Source organism: Somniosus microcephalus, unplaced genomic scaffold, assembly GCF_052327205.1.
Source record: "Somniosus microcephalus isolate GS21.2 unplaced genomic scaffold, FLI_Smic_1.0 unresolved_chr1, whole genome shotgun sequence".
Lineage (NCBI taxonomy): Eukaryota > Metazoa > Chordata > Chondrichthyes > Squaliformes > Somniosidae > Somniosus > Somniosus microcephalus.
Window position 1 is genome coordinate 164,921,005 of NW_028225179.1, and position 7,448 is coordinate 164,928,452.

Here is a 7,448-nt window from a genome sequence, read left to right on the forward strand (position 1 = left end):
GAGCAGGAACTGGCAAAGTTCCTCGCTCATGAAGGATGCGCCCCGGTCGCTATGTATATAGTTCGGGAACCCGAACAAGGCGAACAGGTCGTTCAGGCATTTGATGACCGTGGTACTGGTCATGTCTGGGCAGGGGATGGCAAAGGGGAAACGGGAGTACTCGTCAATAATGTTGAGGAAGTACACATTACGGTCAGAGGACGGGAGGGGCCCCTTAAAATCAATGCTCAAGTGCTCGAAGGGGCGGGTGGCCTTGATCAGGCTTGCTCTGTCCGGCCTATAGAAATGCGGTTTGCATTCGGCACAGGTTTGGCAGTTCCTGGTCAAGGTCCTGACCTCCTCGATGGAGTAGGGCAGGTTGCGGGCCTTAATGAAGTGGTAATGTCTGGTGACCCCGGGGTGGCAGAGGTCATTGTGGAGGGTCCGTAGTCTATCAACTTGCGCGTTTGCGCAAGTACTTCGTGATAGAGCATCCGGGGAGTCGTTGAGTTTACCAGGCCGGTACAAGATATCGTAATCGTAGGTGGAGAGCTCAATTCTCCACCTCAAGATCTTGTCGTTCTTGATTTTGCCCTTCAGCTTGTTATTAAACATAAAAGCAACCGAACGCTGGTCGGTGGGGAGGGTAAATCGTTTGCCTGCCAGATAATGCCTCCAGCGTCGTACCGCCTCCACAATCGCCTGGGCCTCCTTCTCGACAGACAAGTGTCGGATCTCAGGGCCCTGGAGGGTCCTTGAGAAGAAGGCCACAGGTCTCCCCGCCTGGTTAAGGGTTGCCGCTAGGGCGAAGTCGGAGGCATCGCTCTCCACTTGGAAAGGGATGGACTCATCCACAGCATGCATTGTGGCCTTCGCAATGTCTCCTTTTATGAGGGAGAAGGCTGCGCCTGCTTCTGCTGTCAGGGGGAAGGAGGTGGACTTCATGAGGGGTCTGGCTTTGTCCGCATAATTGGGCACCCATTGGGCATAGTAAGCGAAGAGCCCCAGGGTTCTCTTCAGCGCCTTTGGACAGTGGGGGAGGGGAAGCTCCATGAGGGGGCGCATTCTTTCAGGGTCGGGACCGATGACTGCGTTCTCTACTACGCAGCTGAGGATGGCCAGGCGCGAGGTATTAAACACACATTTATCCTTATTGTAAGTGAGGTTCAGCCGTTGGGCCGTACGGAGGAATTTCTCCAGATTAACATCATGGTCCTGCTGGTCGCGGCCGCAGATGGTGACGTTATCTAGATAAGGGAACGTGGCCTGAAGCGCGTTCTGGTCGACCATCCGGTCCATCTCCCTTTGGAAGACCGAGACTCCGTTGGTGACGCTGAAGGGAACCCTAAGGAAGTGGTAGAGGCGGCCGTTCGCCTCGAAGGCGGTATACTGGTGGTCCTCAGGGCGGATAGGGAGTTGGTGATAGGCTGACTTGAGGTCGATGGTGGCGAATACCCGGTACTGTGCAATCTGGTTGACCATATCAGATATGCGGGGAAGGGGGTATGCGTCCAGCTGGGCGTACCGGTTTATGGTTTGGCTGTAGTCGATGACCAGGCGGTGTTTATCGCCGGTCTTAACGACTACGACCTGGGCACGCCAGGGGCTGGTGCTCCCCTCGATGATGCCCTCCTTCAGGAGTCGCTGCACCTCAGAGCTAATAAAAGCTCTGTCCCCGGCGCTGTACCGCCTGCTCTTGGTAGTGACGGGTTTACAGTCACGGGTGAGGTTAGCGAACAAGGAGGGGGGCGAGACTTTGAGGGTGGAGAGGCCGCAGGTGGTACGCGGTGGGCGGTTTAAAATTTGCTGGTTGTAGACTGTGAGTGGGGGGAGGGGTCCACCGTAAGCCAAAGTGACACTTTGAAGGTGGCATTGGAAATCCAGGCCTAGTAGGACGGCAGCGCAGAGCTGGGGCAGGACGAGAAGTTTAAAATTTTTATATTCCGTGCCCCTAACCAACAGGGTCACTACACAGTAGCCGCTAATGTCTGTTGAATGGGACTTCGCCGCCATCGAGATCCGATGGCGCGCTGGCCCGACAGTGATGGAGTAGCAGCTCACCGTGTCTGGATGAATAAAACTCTCCGTGCTTCCGCTGTCGAACAGGCAGGACGTGGCGTGGCCGTTTACTTCGATGTCCATCATGGACTTGGACAGATGATGTGGGAGAGCTTGGTTAAGCGTGACGGAGGCCAGTGTATGGCTGAGCGAGCTGCTGTAGTCTGCAGGCGAGGCGGTGGTCGGGTCTGGAGACAGAACGGCGGCCGAGTGCGGCGAACAAAATGGCGGTGCTCATGACGCGGGTCCCCACGAAGTTGGACAAAATGGCGGAGAAGATGGCCGCCCCCACAACTCACATGAGGCACTGCTGGCGTCTGTGGCCTTGATCAAAGATGGCTGCCCCCACGACCCACCTGAGGCAATGCTGGCGTCTGTGGCCTTGATCAAAGATGGCCGCCCCCACAACTCACATGAAGCAATGCTGGCATCTGTGGCTTTCCCCCTGCAGGCGTTTACAAAGTGGCCTTTCTTTTTACAGCCGGAGCAGGTCGCGTTCCTTGCAGGGCAGCGCGCCCTTTGATGTCTCGCCTGGCCACAGGAGAAGCAGCTGGCGGCCCGATCGCGGAGGTCCGCTGCCACAGCGGGTCCCGGGGGTGGCGGTCCCGATCGATTCCGGGACACCGATGCCGTGGTGGGTCCCAGGGGTGGCGGTGCGAGGGGAATTGCGGCCGGAGTCGGGCCCGAGTCCCAGGGTCGCGCAGCACAGTACCTGGAGTACGCCTCGAGGTCCCGATGGGCCACTTCCAGAGAGCGAGCGAGGGCTGCAGTTGTATTCAAGTCGAGGTCCTTTGATTCGAGCAGTCTTTGCCGTGAGTAGTCGGACCGAAGGCCTTTCACGAAGGCATTGCAGATATTCCCTTCAGTATTTTCTGCAGCCGTTACAGCTTTAAAGTCACAGTCCCTGCCGAGTGTTTGTAGCGCCCGTAAAAATTCATCTACAGACTCTCCTGGCTGTTGCGAGCGGGATCTTAGGAGATGTCTGGCATACATAGAATTTACAGGGCTCCGGTACTGCTCTTTCAGCAGGTTGAGGGCGCCCTCGTATGTAGCAAGGTCCCGGATGAATGCAAATACTTTAGGGCTCACCTGGGCGGTCAGATCCCGGAGGCACGCCGGATTCTCCCAGGTAGAATTCGAAACAGCTCAGCCAGTGTTCGAAGTCGAGGGCTGAGTTCGCTGCCTGTGGGTTTAGATCCAGGTACGGCGGTCGGAGGGTTCGCAGCCAGGCCGGCTGCTGTGGCTGTTGTAGCTGGCCGTTTGGCTGGTCGTTTGGCTGCTCCAATCCACTCATTTCAAAATTTAGCCAATAAAATTGATATACCTCTCAATTCATTCCATGAAAAGCGACCAGTTAAGATAGTAACTATAGGTTTTTATTGGCTAAATAACAGAGCCCACCCTCGTGGGCGATCGGTTCCAACAAGGGAGAATACTAGCCAAGCGGTCACCTTTATACCTGGGCAAGCAGGCGGAGCCATGGGCGGAGTCAGCTGAGGTAAGCCCAGGTATAGCAGTGTGCGTGGCAAGAGGTAACCTTGTGTGGCGATAACAACAGTGTAACAATAGTGAACGGTTGTGAACGGTAACAGTGGTTTACCACATGTACTTCCTCAACATTATTGATGAGTACTCCAGTTTCCCCTTCGCCATCCCCTGCCCAGACATGACCAGTACCACGGTCATCAAATGCCTGAACGACCTCTTTTCCTTGTTCGGGTTCCCGAACTATATACATAGCGACTGGGGCTCATCCTTCATGAGTGAGGAACTTCGCCAGTTCCTGCTCGCGAGAGGTATTGCTGCGAGCAGGACCACCAGCTACAACCCCCGGGGGAACAGCCAGGTGGAAAGAGAGAACGCGACAGTTTGGAAGGCCGTCCTCTTAGCCCTAAAGTCTAAGGGCCTCCCAACCTCTCGCTGGCAGGAAGTCCTCCCGGCAGTGCTCCATTCCATCCGGTCACTGCTTTGTACTGCCATTAACACCACCCCCCATGAGCAAATGTTCGTTTTCCCCAGGAAGTCGACTACGGGAACCTCGCTACCAACATGGCTGACTTCTCCGGGGCCCGTCCTGCTGCGGAAGCACGTGAGGACCCATAAAACGGACCCCCTGGTCGAGAGGGTGAACCTCCTGCACGCCAACCCCCAGTATGCCTATGTGGAATACCCAGACGGGCGGGAGGACACAGTCTCCTTGCGAGACCTCGCACCCTCGGGCACCCCTGAGACACCACCGTTATCCCCCACCACTCCCCCAAATCCAACTCCTGTAGGCGGCATGCCGGAACCCCAGGGGCCTTCGTCGACCACGCAGACACCAGCATTAACATCGGATACTGCACCACCGCCGCCGCTGCTGCGCCGGTCAGAAAGGCTTACGAGGCCTCCTGATAGACTGACATAGGCTGACATACACGAACTAGTAGTACACTTCACCCCGCCGGACTCAATTTTAAACAAGGGGTGAATGTGGTAAACCACTGTTATTGTTTACACTGTTGTTATCACTGCACAAGGTTACCTCTTGCCTCGCACGCTGTTATACCTAGGCATACCTCAGCTGACTCCGCCCATGGCTCCACCTGCTTGCCCAGGTATAAAGGTGATTGCTTGGCTAGTATTCTTCCTTGTTGGAACCGATCACCCACGAGGGTGGGCTCTGTTATTTAGCCAATAAAAACCTATAGTTACTATCTTAACTTGTCGCTTTTCATGGAATGAATTGATAGGTATATCATCACCCACCTGAGGCAGCACAGGCCAGAAGGGGCCAGCGCATGGAAGCCCGTCGGCGCAGAAGATAACCCCAAAACAGGGTCTACAGACACAGGGTCAGCTACCTCAACATGACTGAGCAGCAGTGCCAAAGGCGGCTCCGACTTTCGCGACAGGTAGTGACTGACATCTGCGCAATGATACAGCAAGACCTGCTGCCCAGAGGACCAGGTGGACACTCCTTACCAATGGCCATCAAAGTCACCACCGCACTCAACTTTTTTGCCTCAGGCTCATTCCAGGGATCAGCAGCAGACATCAGCGGCATCTCCCAGTCGACCGCACACACTTACATCACCTCTTTGCCCTCGCGTACAATCACATCCATTTCACCAGGGATCGCGCAAATGTGACGGCGCGAGCGGTTGGATTAGCTCATCTGGCAGACTTTCCAAGGGTGCAGGGCATCATTGACTGCACACATGTGGCTCTTAGGGCACCCCATCGCAATCCAGGTATTTTTATCAACCGCAAGGGCTTCCACTCCCTTAACGTTAAGCTGGTGTGTGACCACAAGAAGGAGATTTTGCATGTTTGTGCCAAGTACTCTGGCAGTTGCCATGACTCCTTCATACTGCACCAGTCTGGTGTGCCTCCTCTATTCAGTCCACCAGACCAACTCCACGGATGGCTGCTTGGAGACAAGGGCTATCCCCTGAGGACTTGGCTAATGACGCCGTTGAGGAGGCCAGCCAACGAAGCTGAGGAGCGCTACAACTCCAGCCACATTTCCACTAGATCCATAATCGAGCAAACCATCGGCTTGCTGAAGATGCGCTTCAGATGCCTGGATAGATCAGGTGGAGCCCTACAGTACTCAGCAGCCAGGGTCTCCAGAATCGTCGTGGTTTGCTATGCACTCCACAACATGGCACAGCGTCGTGGCTTGCAGATTCCTGAGGACCAAGTGGCTCCTCACATACCCTCTCAGATGATGATGATGATGATGAGGAGGAGGGCGAGAACGAGCATCCTGCAGAGGCCCATCAACCAGCGGCAGCATTACGCGAGAACATTGCTGCCCGGGATGCAAGGATCGCACTCATCCTGGCCAGATTTGCTTAGCCCAGTAAATCAAACTCTTTTGCCTCGCAGCTTCTTACCTGAGCATTGACAATGGCCACACCCTGCGGATTCCGAGCTATTTGACCAGCATCCTGACAACTGCAAGTAATCCTAAGCCCTCAATGTGAAAGCCCCATTCGCAAAATGACACACGCCAGAACTGCAGCAGTTGCCATCAGAATTTTTATGCTAAACAAACAGCTGATTGCATTTTTATAAAATACACAACATTTCACCCAAGTGACTACCCTTGTGACTATTTGTGCTTTATTTTCCTCTTGCGCGTGCTCCTACGTAGTGGTTCCCCTGTGGCTTCAGCAGATGTGGAGGCCCCTTGCTCACTTTCCTGCTGCTCCTGTCTTGACACCTTTGGCAGGCGCCCTCTAGGGTGGCGAGCCTGTGAGGGCTCATCAGCAGTCTGCTGCTCCTGCGACTGTGCAGGAATTGAGATGTCTATCTCAGTTGGGTGTGGACTCCGGCGGGGCTCTGACCGAGGGCTCTGTAGTGGCATGGAAGTGTGAGCGCTTGGAGAGGAGCCCCCATTTCCTTGAGGTCTGCCACCAACCTCCCTCTCATGGGTCAGGTCCCCCTCAGTGCCTGCAAGTGGCTTGAGAGCACCTTGCTGCACATCAGGGGGGCCACGGGGACCTGTATCTGCAATGGCAGTCCTACTCAGAAGGACTTCCATGAAGGTCTGGTTTCTCTGTTCAATAGATGCCCATCACTCCTCAAGAGATGTCATTCTATTCTGAACACTCACCATGTTTTCCATACCCTGGCGACCATCCTCCTCCATGGCCGTAGCCCTCCTCTCCTACCATAGCCATCCTCTCCTCTACGGTAGCCAGCCTTACCACGGAGGCAGCAATCATTTCCACGTAGGTAGCCATCCTTTCCGTGTTGATGCGTTCATGCAGCACTGACTCCACAAAGGCTCTGCTCATGTTCGCTATGGACTCCTGCATTCGCTCCACACTTGCAGCGACCCTGGAGACAAAACCTGCCAGAGACTCCTGCATCTGTGCATGGAGTTCCAACACCTCTGACCTTACGGATGGACCCAGAGGCAGAGGGTCGACATGCAGCTGAGCCGAGCTGGCAGAGTCCTGCGCCCTCCGACGAGGACTCTCCACTGCTGTCCCTGTCTCCACAATCTGCTGATGATCACTTGTGAGCTGTGATACACCAGGTGACAACTCTACTCTGTGTCCCGAAGGTCCCACCGAGGTGTGAGTGTCTGCGCTGGTGCTGGGTGCGCTGAATTCTGCTGAAGCTGTGCCCTCAGAGGCTGCAGATTCCTCTGAGGAGTCTGGCATCTCAGGCTCTTCCTCCTGCACACTGGGGACGGGGGCTCTCGATGGTCCTGTGGGGGAGTCAAGGAAAAAGTTAGAGATGTGATGCCAAGGTTACATGCACATTGCATTTTATAGATGATCATAAGTCCATATGATGCAGCTTCAGAATCATTATCAGCGACTCATGCAATGCCAATGAGAGAGATGGAAAACTATTCTGTCACCAGCTTGCGGGGATGCACCTGTCTGTCCTTCCCCAACTTCCGCATCTCT